The sequence below is a fragment of the Pleurodeles waltl genome, chromosome 7 (assembly GCF_031143425.1).
Source record: "Pleurodeles waltl isolate 20211129_DDA chromosome 7, aPleWal1.hap1.20221129, whole genome shotgun sequence".
NCBI classification, from domain to species: domain Eukaryota; kingdom Metazoa; phylum Chordata; class Amphibia; order Caudata; family Salamandridae; genus Pleurodeles; species Pleurodeles waltl.
In genome coordinates, this window is record NC_090446.1 from 11,171,590 (window position 1) to 11,185,792 (window position 14,203).

At 49.8% G+C, this 14,203-nt stretch overlaps 15 non-coding genes across 15 annotated transcripts; all 15 read left to right on the forward strand.

Moving 5' to 3' along the window:
- Window positions 1-810: 810 nt before the first annotated feature.
- Window positions 811-892, forward strand: TRNAS-AGA (transfer RNA serine (anticodon AGA)). The gene has a single exon. It is a non-coding gene; the product is annotated as a tRNA-Ser (tRNA).
- Window positions 893-1,114: 222 nt separating this feature from the next.
- Window positions 1,115-1,196, forward strand: TRNAS-UGA (transfer RNA serine (anticodon UGA)). The gene has a single exon. It is a non-coding gene; the product is annotated as a tRNA-Ser (tRNA).
- Window positions 1,197-1,766: 570 nt separating this feature from the next.
- Window positions 1,767-1,848, forward strand: TRNAS-UGA (transfer RNA serine (anticodon UGA)). Its single transcript has one exon. It is a non-coding gene; the product is annotated as a tRNA-Ser (tRNA).
- A 1,862-nt stretch (window positions 1,849-3,710) lies between these two features.
- TRNAS-AGA (transfer RNA serine (anticodon AGA)) lies at window positions 3,711-3,792 on the forward strand. Its single transcript has one exon. It is a non-coding gene; the product is annotated as a tRNA-Ser (tRNA).
- Window positions 3,793-4,014: 222 nt separating this feature from the next.
- TRNAS-UGA (transfer RNA serine (anticodon UGA)) lies at window positions 4,015-4,096 on the forward strand. The gene has a single exon. It is a non-coding gene; the product is annotated as a tRNA-Ser (tRNA).
- A 570-nt stretch (window positions 4,097-4,666) lies between these two features.
- On the forward strand, window positions 4,667-4,748 carry TRNAS-CGA (transfer RNA serine (anticodon CGA)). The gene has a single exon. It is a non-coding gene; the product is annotated as a tRNA-Ser (tRNA).
- A 1,852-nt stretch (window positions 4,749-6,600) lies between these two features.
- TRNAS-AGA (transfer RNA serine (anticodon AGA)) lies at window positions 6,601-6,682 on the forward strand. The gene has a single exon. It is a non-coding gene; the product is annotated as a tRNA-Ser (tRNA).
- A 222-nt stretch (window positions 6,683-6,904) lies between these two features.
- Window positions 6,905-6,986, forward strand: TRNAS-UGA (transfer RNA serine (anticodon UGA)). The gene has a single exon. It is a non-coding gene; the product is annotated as a tRNA-Ser (tRNA).
- A 570-nt stretch (window positions 6,987-7,556) lies between these two features.
- TRNAS-CGA (transfer RNA serine (anticodon CGA)) lies at window positions 7,557-7,638 on the forward strand. Its single transcript has one exon. It is a non-coding gene; the product is annotated as a tRNA-Ser (tRNA).
- Window positions 7,639-9,500: 1,862 nt separating this feature from the next.
- TRNAS-AGA (transfer RNA serine (anticodon AGA)) lies at window positions 9,501-9,582 on the forward strand. The gene has a single exon. It is a non-coding gene; the product is annotated as a tRNA-Ser (tRNA).
- Window positions 9,583-9,804: 222 nt separating this feature from the next.
- TRNAS-UGA (transfer RNA serine (anticodon UGA)) lies at window positions 9,805-9,886 on the forward strand. Its single transcript has one exon. It is a non-coding gene; the product is annotated as a tRNA-Ser (tRNA).
- A 570-nt stretch (window positions 9,887-10,456) lies between these two features.
- On the forward strand, window positions 10,457-10,538 carry TRNAS-CGA (transfer RNA serine (anticodon CGA)). The gene has a single exon. It is a non-coding gene; the product is annotated as a tRNA-Ser (tRNA).
- A 1,852-nt stretch (window positions 10,539-12,390) lies between these two features.
- TRNAS-AGA (transfer RNA serine (anticodon AGA)) lies at window positions 12,391-12,472 on the forward strand. Its single transcript has one exon. It is a non-coding gene; the product is annotated as a tRNA-Ser (tRNA).
- A 222-nt stretch (window positions 12,473-12,694) lies between these two features.
- TRNAS-UGA (transfer RNA serine (anticodon UGA)) lies at window positions 12,695-12,776 on the forward strand. Its single transcript has one exon. It is a non-coding gene; the product is annotated as a tRNA-Ser (tRNA).
- Window positions 12,777-13,346: 570 nt separating this feature from the next.
- Window positions 13,347-13,428, forward strand: TRNAS-CGA (transfer RNA serine (anticodon CGA)). Its single transcript has one exon. It is a non-coding gene; the product is annotated as a tRNA-Ser (tRNA).
- Window positions 13,429-14,203: the final 775 nt, after the last annotated feature.

Genomic DNA, 14,203 nt, shown 5'->3' on the forward strand with positions numbered 1-14,203 from the left:
CCTTGCCAGTGCAAAGGATTGCTGAGGAAGAGGAAGGAGCAGAGCGGAATGACTGGAGCCAGTGAGGTTGCCTGTGAAGACATGAAGGGCTATGTTGAAAGGGGCACCGCTTGCAGAGCCAAGTAGTCGTTACCAAGTGGTTAAGGCGATGGACTAGATATCATTTGGCGTCTCCACGAGTATGTTCAAATCCTGCCGACTACGTCAGATGACATTTTTGGGATTCCTCTTCAGGGCCTCCTGCGTGGGAGAACAAGGGAGCAGCCTCTATGCAAAGCAGTCAGTAAAACAGAATATGAAGCAAAGACCATTAAAGCCACAGAAGAAAGATATGAACCCAGGCCAAATGCATCCTGCTCCCCCTCCCTCACCTGTCAGGCACTAGTCTGCAGAGAAACTGAACACGCCCACTCTCCTCCAAGGAGAATTCAGCTCAGGAAACGCCTAGCCACAGGCCCTAGATTGGACGAGGCACTTCTTTTCATACCTGTAAAGACCAACCCGTCTCTCTGTGGAGTCCATTCATGGCCTCCAAGACAGAAGTTTTGCCATGGTGCCTATCGTGGCTGCCATCTCCCTGACGTTAAAGCTACCACCTCTTCCGGCCTGATTTTTTTCCCCCGTCTCAAAACATGAACATACAAGGAGTGCTAATTTCACATGCATGCCTGATTTTAGCTTGAGACGCTTTAGAAAGTCTTCTGTGGAATAGGAATGATGTATAGGAGAGCAGGGAAAATGGTCCAGTGAACGGAAAGAAAAAAGACTACGGATGGAGGTAAAGTGCCCTGTTGAGATTCACTTGTGTGGGTAGTTGTGGCCGAGTGGTTAAGGCGATGGACTAGAAATCCATTGGGGTATCCCCGCGCAGGTTCGAATCCTGCCAACTACGCTGTCCCTTTTGTGAACAGTATTTTCCCATAATTCTTTGAAATACCTTCTGGCATAAATGCGGGCTCCAAAAGCAGGACTAATAGGGTCAGCGGCCTGGGAGGGCTCAAACTTTTGCCATTGTGGCCTTCCTCTCTAGAAAAGGACTGCTTCTGTCCAGAGGCTAGACCGCCAGCAGAAATAGAAACGAGCTACGTTGAAAATGGACCATAGCTTTAAGCAAGTAGTCGTGGCCGAGTGGTTAAGGCGATGGACTTGAAATCCATTGGGGTCTCCCCGCGTAGGTTCAAATCCTGCCGACTACGTGCTACTTCACCTTTGGTGATATTTTATACTTCATATTAAATGGCATCTGCACAAGCAGGCCGAATATAGCTATCACTCTCAATAGAGCTAAGGAAGGCGAAACACTGGGCAGGGAATGGGATCAAAAGAGTGGCCGGAGAAGGCATGAGACTACCTGTCTGGCACTCCTGCCACTTGTGCACCCCAGCTGTCGAGAAGACACATGTCGAGTAATAGCCAAGGAGATTGGGAAAGAACTTCAGTTATCATCTCGCCAGTAAGTTCCATCTGAGGTATCAGATGCATGAAGGAAGTAGCCTTATTGGGGCGTCTGACAGTGTCATTATTTTCCTAAAGTGTCATAACTGCATTCTTTTACAACCTCCTTTTTGCTTTTCTCTGGCCAGGAACATGAACTTTATAATAGTGCCTTTGAGTCACGTCAGTATGCAGGTATGGACCGAGTGTATTTTTTGCAGTAGAACGGATAGGCAAAGATGGGAAGGCAGTGGAGCAGAGTGAACTGAGGGAAAGAAAAAGACTGCTGTGAGAGTGAGAACCTCAGCTTAAGTGGCAGCCACCCCTCGTGAGTAGTCGTGGCCGAGTGGTTAAGGCGATGGACTTGAAATCCATTGGGGTGTCCCCGCGCAGGTTCAAATCCTGCCGACTACGTCGGTGCTCTTTCACAATGATGTGTTAGGTTTTTCCTTGGATGCCTCCTTTCCCAGGAATAAGCATGTATTATTCAACAACGTTGAGAGCACAGGTAAAACAAAGACAAGAATGTGAAACAATGCACTGTGCAATGCCAGCATGAAAACTCTCAAGGAGTACGCTGCCCAGGCCTACAGCTTCTCAGACACTGTGTCTGTCTATTTTGGGGAGCTGCAGAGAAGCCTTGCCTGTGCTTTTCGAGCCTGCTGTCTGGGGTGAGTGCCTGGATAAATTGTTGTTGGGAAGGACAAGGCAGCTAGCTCCTCTACAGGGGTCAATTTAGGAGGTTGGTGGGAAGCACAGGAAGGGGCAGGAAGGAAGCTCTCTGCTGTTGCTTCTCGGCCTAGGCAGAGCTGCAGGTGTGGTTAAAAAGGATTGGCGTTTGGCCAGGTCCCAGACCACAGTGCAACCTAGGGCAACAAGAGAGGTGAGGCTACTGAGGCCCTTACCCTGAGCCTTCTGACCCCACCGCCCCTTTGGCCCCGATCGGCCACGATCGGCCAAAACCTCTCTATAAGGGCTAAAGGTGATTATTATATATGCCTGAGTAACTTAGGGTCCCTCGCATAAATGGACTCCTGCTGAAGGAGCTCGCCTTTGCTTTGGGACTGGCCCAACACGGCCTTGCTCTCCTCAACAAACCTGCCACCAGCCAGGAGGCTGAATGGCTTGCAGAAGGACACTCCCAGGTATGCCCAAGCACTTCATTTGCATAGAGACTACCCTCTCTTGGGCCCGCCTCCACTCACCTATTAAGTAATGTGGCTAGAATATCAAGACAGAAAGAGGAGCAGGGCCTGACAGCCTTTCAAAGGCTCAACTGAGGTGCTGGGCTGACGGCTGGGATCACCAAAGCCTGGGATGACTCCAATATGGAAGCAGAAGCCTTAGGGCAAACAAAGGTCAGCAGTTGATGTGCTGTAAAGAAGAAGGGCTGCAGAGGGCCTCAGCAAAGCCTTCGGAATACTTGTGGATTGGCAGGAGTGCCTATATTTGTTTTTTGAGAAGCACCTTGCCAGTGCAAAGGATTGCTGAGGAAGAGGAAGGAGCAGAGCGGAATGACTGGAGCCAGTGAGGTTGCCTGTGAAGACATGAAGGGCTATGTTGAAAGGGGCACCGCTTGCAGAGCCAAGTAGTCGTTACCAAGTGGTTAAGGCGATGGACTAGATATCATTTGGCGTCTCCACGAGTATGTTCAAATCCTGCCGACTACGTCAGATGACATTTTTGGGATTCCTCTTCAGGGCCTCCTGCGTGGGAGAACAAGGGAGCAGCCTCTATGCAAAGCAGTCAGTAAAACAGAATATGAAGCAAAGACCATTAAAGCCACAGAAGAAAGATATGAACCCAGGCCAAATGCATCCTGCTCCCCCTCCCTCACCTGTCAGGCACTAGTCTGCAGAGAAACTGAACACGCCCACTCTCCTCCAAGGAGAATTCAGCTCAGGAAACGCCTAGCCACAGGCCCTAGATTGGACGAGGCACTTCTTTTCATACCTGTAAAGACCAACCCGTCTCTCTGTGGAGTCCATTCATGGCCTCCAAGACAGAAGTTTTGCCATGGTGCCTATCGTGGCTGCCATCTCCCTGACGTTAAAGCTACCACCTCTTCCGGCCTGATTTTTTTCCCCCGTCTCAAAACATGAACATACAAGGAGTGCTAATTTCACATGCATGCCTGCTTTTAGCTTGAGACGCTTTAGAAAGTCTTCTGTGGAATAGGAATGATGTATAGGAGAGCAGGGAAAATGGTCCAGTGAACGGAAAGAAAAAAGACTACGGATGGAGGTAAAGTGCCCTGTTGAGATTCACTTGTGTGGGTAGTTGTGGCCGAGTGGTTAAGGCGATGGACTAGAAATCCATTGGGGTATCCCCGCGCAGGTTCGAATCCTGCCAACTACGCTGTCCCTTTTGTGAACAGTATTTTCCCATAATTCTTTGAAATACCTTCTGGCATAAATGCGGGCTCCAAAAGCAGGACTAATAGGGTCAGCGGCCTGGGAGGGCTCAAACTTTTGCCATTGTGGCCTTCCTCTCTAGAAAAGGACTGCTTCTGTCCAGAGGCTAGACCGCTAGCAGAAATAGAAACGAGCTACGTTGAAAATGGACCATAGCTTTAAGCAAGTAGTCGTGGCCGAGTGGTTAAGGCGATGGACTTGAAATCCATTGGGGTCTCCCCGCGTAGGTTCAAATGCTGCCGACTACGTGCTACTTCACCTTTGGTGATATTTTATACTTCATATTAAATGGCATCTGCACAAGCAGGCCGAATATAGCTATCACTCTCAATAGAGCTAAGGAAGGCGAAACACTGGGCAGGGAATGGGATCAAAAGAGTGGCCGGAGAAGGCATGAGACTACCTGTCTGGCACTCCTGCCACTTGTGCACCCCAGCTGTCGAGAAGACACATGTCGAGTAATAGCCAAGGAGATTGGGAAAGAACTTCAGTTATCATCTCGCCAGTAAGTTCCATCTGAGGTATCAGATGCATGAAGGAAGTAGCCTTATTGGGGCGTCTGACAGTGTCATTATTTTCCTAAAGTGTCATAACTGCATTCTTTTACAACCTCCTTTTTGCTTTTCTCTGGCCAGGAACATGAACTTTATAATAGTGCCTTTGAGTCACGTCAGTATGCAGGTATGGACCGAGTGTATTTTTTGCAGTAGAACGGATAGGCAAAGATGGGAAGGCAGTGGAGCAGAGTGAACTGAGGGAAAGAAAAAGACTGCTGTGAGAGTGAGAACCTCAGCTTAAGTGGCAGCCACCCCTCGTGAGTAGTCGTGGCCGAGTGGTTAAGGCGATGGACTCGAAATCCATTGGGGTGTCCCCGCGCAGGTTCAAATCCTGCCGACTACGTCGGTGCTCTTTCACAATGATGTGTTAGGTTTTTCCTTGGATGCCTCCTTTCCCAGGAATAAGCATGTATTATTCAACAACGTTGAGAGCACAGGTAAAACAAAGACAAGAATGTGAAACAATGCACTGTGCAATGCCAGCATGAAAACTCTCAAGGAGTACGCTGCCCAGGCCTACAGCTTCTCAGACACTGTATCTGTCTATTTTGGGGAGCTGCAGAGAAGCCTTGCCTGTGCTTTTCGAGCCTGCTGTCTGGGGTGAGTGCCTGGATAAATTGTTGTTGGGAAGGACAAGGCAGCTAGCTCCTCTACAGGGGTCAATTTAGGAGGTTGGTGGGAAGCACAGGAAGGGGCAGGAAGGAAGCTCTCTGCTGTTGCTTCTCGGCCTAGGCAGAGCTGCAGGTGTGGTTAAAAAGGATTGGCGTTTGGCCAGGTCCCAGACCACAGTGCAACCTAGGGCAACAAGAGAGGTGAGGCTACTGAGGCCCTTACCCTGAGCCTTCTGACCCCACCGCCCCTTTGGCCCCGATCGGCCAAAACCTCTCTATAAGGGCTAAAGGTGATTATTATATATGCCTGAGTAACTTAGGGTCCCTCGCATAAATGGACTCCTGCTGAAGGAGCTCGCCTTTGCTTTGGGACTGGCCCAACACGGCCTTGCTCTCCTCAACAAACCTGCCACCAGCCAGGAGGCTGAATGGCTTGCAGAAGGACACTCCCAGGTATGCCCAAGCACTTCATTTGCATAGAGACTACCCTCTCTTGGGCCCGCCTCCACTCACCTATTAAGTAATGTGGCTAGAATATCAAGACAGAAAGAGGAGCAGGGCCTGACAGCCTTTCAAAGGCTCAACTGAGGTGCTGGGCTGACGGCTGGGATCACCAAAGCCTGGGATGACTCCAATATGGAAGCAGAAGCCTTAGGGCAAACAAAGGTCAGCAGTTGATGTGCTGTAAAGAAGAAGGGCTGCAGAGGGCCTCAGCAAAGCCTTCGGAATACTTGTGGATTGGCAGGAGTGCCTATATTTGTTTTTTGAGAAGCACCTTGCCAGTGCAAAGGATTGCTGAGGAAGAGGAAGGAGCAGAGCGGAATGACTGGAGCCAGTGAGGTTGCCTGTGAAGACATGAAGGGCTATGTTGAAAGGGGCACCGCTTGCAGAGCCAAGTAGTCGTTACCAAGTGGTTAAGGCGATGGACTAGATATCATTTGGCGTCTCCACGAGTATGTTCAAATCCTGCCGACTACGTCAGATGACATTTTTGGGATTCCTCTTCAGGGCCTCCTGCGTGGGAGAACAAGGGAGCAGCCTCTATGCAAAGCAGTCAGTAAAACAGAATATGAAGCAAAGACCATTAAAGCCACAGAAGAAAGATATGAACCCAGGCCAAATGCATCCTGCTCCCCCTCCCTCACCTGTCAGGCACTAGTCTGCAGAGAAACTGAACACGCCCACTCTCCTCCAAGGAGAATTCAGCTCAGGAAACGCCTAGCCACAGGCCCTAGATTGGACGAGGCACTTCTTTTCATACCTGTAAAGACCAACCCGTCTCTCTGTGGAGTCCATTCATGGCCTCCAAGACAGAAGTTTTGCCATGGTGCCTATCGTGGCTGCCATCTCCCTGACGTTAAAGCTACCACCTCTTCCGGCCTGATTTTTTTCCCCCGTCTCAAAACATGAACATACAAGGAGTGCTAATTTCACATGCATGCCTGCTTTTAGCTTGAGACGCTTTAGAAAGTCTTCTGTGGAATAGGAATGATGTATAGGAGAGCAGGGAAAATGGTCCAGTGAACGGAAAGAAAAAAGACTACGGATGGAGGTAAAGTGCCCTGTTGAGATTCACTTGTGTGGGTAGTTGTGGCCGAGTGGTTAAGGCGATGGACTAGAAATCCATTGGGGTATCCCCGCGCAGGTTCGAATCCTGCCAACTACGCTGTCCCTTTTGTGAACAGTATTTTCCCATAATTCTTTGAAATACCTTCTGGCATAAATGCGGGCTCCAAAAGCAGGACTAATAGGGTCAGCGGCCTGGGAGGGCTCAAACTTTTGCCATTGTGGCCTTCCTCTCTAGAAAAGGACTGCTTCTGTCCAGAGGCTAGACCGCCAGCAGAAATAGAAACGAGCTACGTTGAAAATGGACCATAGCTTTAAGCAAGTAGTCGTGGCCGAGTGGTTAAGGCGATGGACTTGAAATCCATTGGGGTCTCCCCGCGTAGGTTCAAATGCTGCCGACTACGTGCTACTTCACCTTTGGTGATATTTTATACTTCATATTAAATGGCATCTGCACAAGCAGGCCGAATATAGCTATCACTCTCAATAGAGCTAAGGAAGGCGAAACACTGGGCAGGGAATGGGATCAAAAGAGTGGCCGGAGAAGGCATGAGACTACCTGTCTGGCACTCCTGCCACTTGTGCACCCCAGCTGTCGAGAAGACACATGTCGAGTAATAGCCAAGGAGATTGGGAAAGAACTTCAGTTATCATCTCGCCAGTAAGTTCCATCTGAGGTATCAGATGCATGAAGGAAGTAGCCTTATTGGGGCGTCTGACAGTGTCATTATTTTCCTAAAGTGTCATAACTGCATTCTTTTACAACCTCCTTTTTGCTTTTCTCTGGCCAGGAACATGAACTTTATAATAGTGCCTTTGAGTCACGTCAGTATGCAGGTATGGACCGAGTGTATTTTTTGCAGTAGAACGGATAGGCAAAGATGGGAAGGCAGTGGAGCAGAGTGAACTGAGGGAAAGAAAAAGACTGCTGTGAGAGTGAGAACCTCAGCTTAAGTGGCAGCCACCCCTCGTGAGTAGTCGTGGCCGAGTGGTTAAGGCGATGGACTCGAAATCCATTGGGGTGTCCCCGCGCAGGTTCAAATCCTGCCGACTACGTCGGTGCTCTTTCACAATGATGTGTTAGGTTTTTCCTTGGATGCCTCCTTTCCCAGGAATAAGCATGTATTATTCAACAACGTTGAGAGCACAGGTAAAACAAAGACAAGAATGTGAAACAATGCACTGTGCAATGCCAGCATGAAAACTCTCAAGGAGTACGCTGCCCAGGCCTACAGCTTCTCAGACACTGTATCTGTCTATTTTGGGGAGCTGCAGAGAAGCCTTGCCTGTGCTTTTCGAGCCTGCTGTCTGGGGTGAGTGCCTGGATAAATTGTTGTTGGGAAGGACAAGGCAGCTAGCTCCTCTACAGGGGTCAATTTAGGAGGTTGGTGGGAAGCACAGGAAGGGGCAGGAAGGAAGCTCTCTGCTGTTGCTTCTCGGCCTAGGCAGAGCTGCAGGTGTGGTTAAAAAGGATTGGCGTTTGGCCAGGTCCCAGACCACAGTGCAACCTAGGGCAACAAGAGAGGTGAGGCTACTGAGGCCCTTACCCTGAGCCTTCTGACCCCACCGCCCCTTTGGCCCCGATCGGCCACGATCGGCCAAAACCTCTCTATAAGGGCTAAAGGTGATTATTATATATGCCTGAGTAACTTAGGGTCCCTCGCATAAATGGACTCCTGCTGAAGGAGCTCGCCTTTGCTTTGGGACTGGCCCAACACGGCCTTGCTCTCCTCAACAAACCTGCCACCAGCCAGGAGGCTGAATGGCTTGCAGAAGGACACTCCCAGGTATGCCCAAGCACTTCATTTGCATAGAGACTACCCTCTCTTGGGCCCGCCTCCACTCACCTATTAAGTAATGTGGCTAGAATATCAAGACAGAAAGAGGAGCAGGGCCTGACAGCCTTTCAAAGGCTCAACTGAGGTGCTGGGCTGACGGCTGGGATCACCAAAGCCTGGGATGACTCCAATATGGAAGCAGAAGCCTTAGGGCAAACAAAGGTCAGCAGTTGATGTGCTGTAAAGAAGAAGGGCTGCAGAGGGCCTCAGCAAAGCCTTCGGAATACTTGTGGATTGGCAGGAGTGCCTATATTTGTTTTTTGAGAAGCACCTTGCCAGTGCAAAGGATTGCTGAGGAAGAGGAAGGAGCAGAGCGGAATGACTGGAGCCAGTGAGGTTGCCTGTGAAGACATGAAGGGCTATGTTGAAAGGGGCACCGCTTGCAGAGCCAAGTAGTCGTTACCAAGTGGTTAAGGCGATGGACTAGATATCATTTGGCGTCTCCACGAGTATGTTCAAATCCTGCCGACTACGTCAGATGACATTTTTGGGATTCCTCTTCAGGGCCTCCTGCGTGGGAGAACAAGGGAGCAGCCTCTATGCAAAGCAGTCAGTAAAACAGAATATGAAGCAAAGACCATTAAAGCCACAGAAGAAAGATATGAACCCAGGCCAAATGCATCCTGCTCCCCCTCCCTCACCTGTCAGGCACTAGTCTGCAGAGAAACTGAACACGCCCACTCTCCTCCAAGGAGAATTCAGCTCAGGAAACGCCTAGCCACAGGCCCTAGATTGGACGAGGCACTTCTTTTCATACCTGTAAAGACCAACCCGTCTCTCTGTGGAGTCCATTCATGGCCTCCAAGACAGAAGTTTTGCCATGGTGCCTATCGTGGCTGCCATCTCCCTGACGTTAAAGCTACCACCTCTTCCGGCCTGATTTTTTTCCCCCGTCTCAAAACATGAACATACAAGGAGTGCTAATTTCACATGCATGCCTGCTTTTAGCTTGAGACGCTTTAGAAAGTCTTCTGTGGAATAGGAATGATGTATAGGAGAGCAGGGAAAATGGTCCAGTGAACGGAAAGAAAAAAGACTACGGATGGAGGTAAAGTGCCCTGTTGAGATTCACTTGTGTGGGTAGTTGTGGCCGAGTGGTTAAGGCGATGGACTAGAAATCCATTGGGGTATCCCCGCGCAGGTTCGAATCCTGCCAACTACGCTGTCCCTTTTGTGAACAGTATTTTCCCATAATTCTTTGAAATACCTTCTGGCATAAATGCGGGCTCCAAAAGCAGGACTAATAGGGTCAGCGGCCTGGGAGGGCTCAAACTTTTGCCATTGTGGCCTTCCTCTCTAGAAAAGGACTGCTTCTGTCCAGAGGCTAGACCGCCAGCAGAAATAGAAACGAGCTACGTTGAAAATGGACCATAGCTTTAAGCAAGTAGTCGTGGCCGAGTGGTTAAGGCGATGGACTTGAAATCCATTGGGGTCTCCCCGCGTAGGTTCAAATGCTGCCGACTACGTGCTACTTCACCTTTGGTGATATTTTATACTTCATATTAAATGGCATCTGCACAAGCAGGCCGAATATAGCTATCACTCTCAATAGAGCTAAGGAAGGCGAAACACTGGGCAGGGAATGGGATCAAAAGAGTGGCCGGAGAAGGCATGAGACTACCTGTCTGGCACTCCTGCCACTTGTGCACCCCAGCTGTCGAGAAGACACATGTCGAGTAATAGCCAAGGAGATTGGGAAAGAACTTCAGTTATCATCTCGCCAGTAAGTTCCATCTGAGGTATCAGATGCATGAAGGAAGTAGCCTTATTGGGGCGTCTGACAGTGTCATTATTTTCCTAAAGTGTCATAACTGCATTCTTTTACAACCTCCTTTTTGCTTTTCTCTGGCCAGGAACATGAACTTTATAATAGTGCCTTTGAGTCACGTCAGTATGCAGGTATGGACCGAGTGTATTTTTTGCAGTAGAACGGATAGGCAAAGATGGGAAGGCAGTGGAGCAGAGTGAACTGAGGGAAAGAAAAAGACTGCTGTGAGAGTGAGAACCTCAGCTTAAGTGGCAGCCACCCCTCGTGAGTAGTCGTGGCCGAGTGGTTAAGGCGATGGACTCGAAATCCATTGGGGTGTCCCCGCGCAGGTTCAAATCCTGCCGACTACGTCGGTGCTCTTTCACAATGATGTGTTAGGTTTTTCCTTGGATGCCTCCTTTCCCAGGAATAAGCATGTATTATTCAACAACGTTGAGAGCACAGGTAAAACAAAGACAAGAATGTGAAACAATGCACTGTGCAATGCCAGCATGAAAACTCTCAAGGAGTACGCTGCCCAGGCCTACAGCTTCTCAGACACTGTATCTGTCTATTTTGGGGAGCTGCAGAGAAGCCTTGCCTGTGCTTTTCGAGCCTGCTGTCTGGGGTGAGTGCCTGGATAAATTGTTGTTGGGAAGGACAAGGCAGCTAGCTCCTCTACAGGGGTCAATTTAGGAGGTTGGTGGGAAGCACAGGAAGGGGCAGGAAGGAAGCTCTCTGCTGTTGCTTCTCGGCCTAGGCAGAGCTGCAGGTGTGGTTAAAAAGGATTGGCGTTTGGCCAGGTCCCAGACCACAGTGCAACCTAGGGCAACAAGAGAGGTGAGGCTACTGAGGCCCTTACCCTGAGCCTTCTGACCCCACCGCCCCTTTGGCCCCGATCGGCCAAAACCTCTCTATAAGGGCTAAAGGTGATTATTATATATGCCTGAGTAACTTAGGGTCCCTCGCATAAATGGACTCCTGCTGAAGGAGCTCGCCTTTGCTTTGGGACTGGCCCAACACGGCCTTGCTCTCCTCAACAAACCTGCCACCAGCCAGGAGGCTGAATGGCTTGCAGAAGGACACTCCCAGGTATGCCCAAGCACTTCATTTGCATAGAGACTACCCTCTCTTGGGCCCGCCTCCACTCACCTATTAAGTAATGTGGCTAGAATATCAAGACAGAAAGAGGAGCAGGGCCTGACAGCCTTTCAAAGGCTCAACTGAGGTGCTGGGCTGACGGCTGGGATCACCAAAGCCTGGGATGACTCCAATATGGAAGCAGAAGCCTTAGGGCAAACAAAGGTCAGCAGTTGATGTGCTGTAAAGAAGAAGGGCTGCAGAGGGCCTCAGCAAAGCCTTCGGAATACTTGTGGATTGGCAGGAGTGCCTATATTTGTTTTTTGAGAAGCACCTTGCCAGTGCAAAGGATTGCTGAGGAAGAGGAAGGAGCAGAGCGGAATGACTGGAGCCAGTGAGGTTGTCTGTGAAGACATGAAGGGCTATGTTGAAAGGGGCACCGCTTGCAGAGCCAAGTAGTCGTTACCAAGTGGTTAAGGCGATGGACTAGATATCATTTGGTGTCTCCACGAGTATGTTCAAATCCTGCCGACTACGTCAGATGACATTTTTGGGATTCCTCTTCAGGGCCTCCTGCGTGGGAGAACAAGGGAGCAGCCTCTATGCAAAGCAGTCAGTAAAACAGAATATGAAGCAAAGACCATTAAAGCCACAGAAGAAAGATATGAACCCAGGCCAAATGCATCCTGCTCCCCCTCCCTCACCTGTCAGGCACTAGTCTGCAGAGAAACTGAACACGCCCACTCTCCTCCAAGGAGAATTCAGCTCAGGAAACGCCTAGCCACAGGCCCTAGATTGGACGAGGCACTTCTTTTCATACCTGTAAAGACCAACCCGTCTCTCTGTGGAGTCCATTCATGGCCTCCAAGACAGAAGTTTTGCCATGGTGCCTATCGTGGCTGCCATCTCCCTGACGTTAAAGCTACCACCTCTTCCGGCCTGATTTTTTTCCCCCGTCTCAAAACATGAACATACAAGGAGTGCTAATTTCACATGCATGCCTGCTTTTAGCTTGAGACGCTTTAGAAAGTCTTCTGTGGAATAGGAATGATGTATAGGAGAGCAGGGAAAATGGTCCAGTGAACGGAAAGAAAAAAGACTACGGATGGAGGTAAAGTGCCCTGTTGAGATTCACTTGTGTGGGTAGTTGTGGCCGAGTGGTTAAGGCGATGGACTAGAAATCCATTGGGGTATCCCCGCGCAGGTTCGAATCCTGCCAACTACGCTGTCCCTTTTGTGAACAGTATTTTCCCATAATTCTTTGAAATACCTTCTGGCATAAATGCGGGCTCCAAAAGCAGGACTAATAGGGTCAGCGGCCTGGGAGGGCTCAAACTTTTGCCATTGTGGCCTTCCTCTCTAGAAAAGGACTGCTTCTGTCCAGAGGCTAGACCGCCAGCAGAAATAGAAACGAGCTACGTTGAAAATGGACCATAGCTTTAAGCAAGTAGTCGTGGCCGAGTGGTTAAGGCGATGGACTTGAAATCCATTGGGGTCTCCCCGCGTAGGTTCAAATGCTGCCGACTACGTGCTACTTCACCTTTGGTGATATTTTATACTTCATATTAAATGGCATCTGCACAAGCAGGCCGAATATAGCTATCACTCTCAATAGAGCTAAGGAAGGCGAAACACTGGGCAGGGAATGGGATCAAAAGAGTGGCCGGAGAAGGCATGAGACTACCTGTCTGGCACTCCTGCCACTTGTGCACCCCAGCTGTCGAGAAGGCACATGTCGAGTAATAGCCAAGGAGATTGGGAAAGAACTTCAGTTATCATCTCGCCAGTAAGTTCCATCTGAGGTATCAGATGCATGAAGGAAGTAGCCTTATTGGGGCGTCTGACAGTGTCATTATTTTCCTAAAGTGTCATAACTGCATTCTTTTACAACCTCCTTTTTGCTTTTCTCTGGCCAGGAACATGAACTTTATAATAGTGCCTTTGAGTCACGTCAGTATGCAGGTATGGACCGAGTGTATTTTTTGCAGTAGAACGGATAGGCAAAGATGGGAAGGCAGTGGAGCAGAGTGAACTGAGGGAAAGAAAAAGACTGCTGTGAGAGTGAGAACCTCAGCTTAAGTGGCAGCCACCCCTCGTGAGTAGTCGTGGCCGAGTGGTTAAGGCGATGGACTCGAAATCCATTGGGGTGTCCCCGCGCAGGTTCAAATCCTGCCGACTACGTCGGTGCTCTTTCACAATGATGTGTTAGGTTTTTCCTTGGATGCCTCCTTTCCCAGGAATAAGCATGTATTATTCAACAACGTTGAGAGCACAGGTAAAACAAAGACAAGAATGTGAAACAATGCACTGTGCAATGCCAGCATGAAAACTCTCAAGGAGTACGCTGCCCAGGCCTACAGCTTCTCAGACACTGTATCTGTCTATTTTGGGGAGCTGCAGAGAAGCCTTGCCTGTGCTTTTCGAGCCTGCTGTCTGGGGTGAGTGCCTGGATAAATTGTTGTTGGGAAGGACAAGGCAGCTAGCTCCTCTACAGGGGTCAATTTAGGAGGTTGGTGGGAAGCACAGGAAGGGGCAGGAAGGAAGCTCTCTGCTGTTGCTTCTCGGCCTAGGCAGAGCTGCAGGTGTGGTTAAAAAGGATTGGCGTTTGGCCAGGTCCCAGACCACAGTGCAACCTAGGGCAACAAGAGAGGTGAGGCTACTGAGGCCCTTACCCTGAGCCTTCTGACCCCACCGCCCCTTTGGCCCCGATCGGCCAAAACCTCTCTATAAGGGCTAAAGGTGATTATTATATATGCCTGAGTAACTTAGGGTCCCTCGCATAAATGGACTCCTGCTGAAGGAGCTCGCCTCTGCTTTGGGACTGGCCCAACACGGCCTTGCTCTCCTCAACAAACCTGCCACCAGCCAGGAGGCTGAATGGCTTGCAGAAGGACACTCCCAGGTATGCCCAAGCACTTCATTTGCATAGAGACTACCCTCTCTTGGGCCCGCCTCC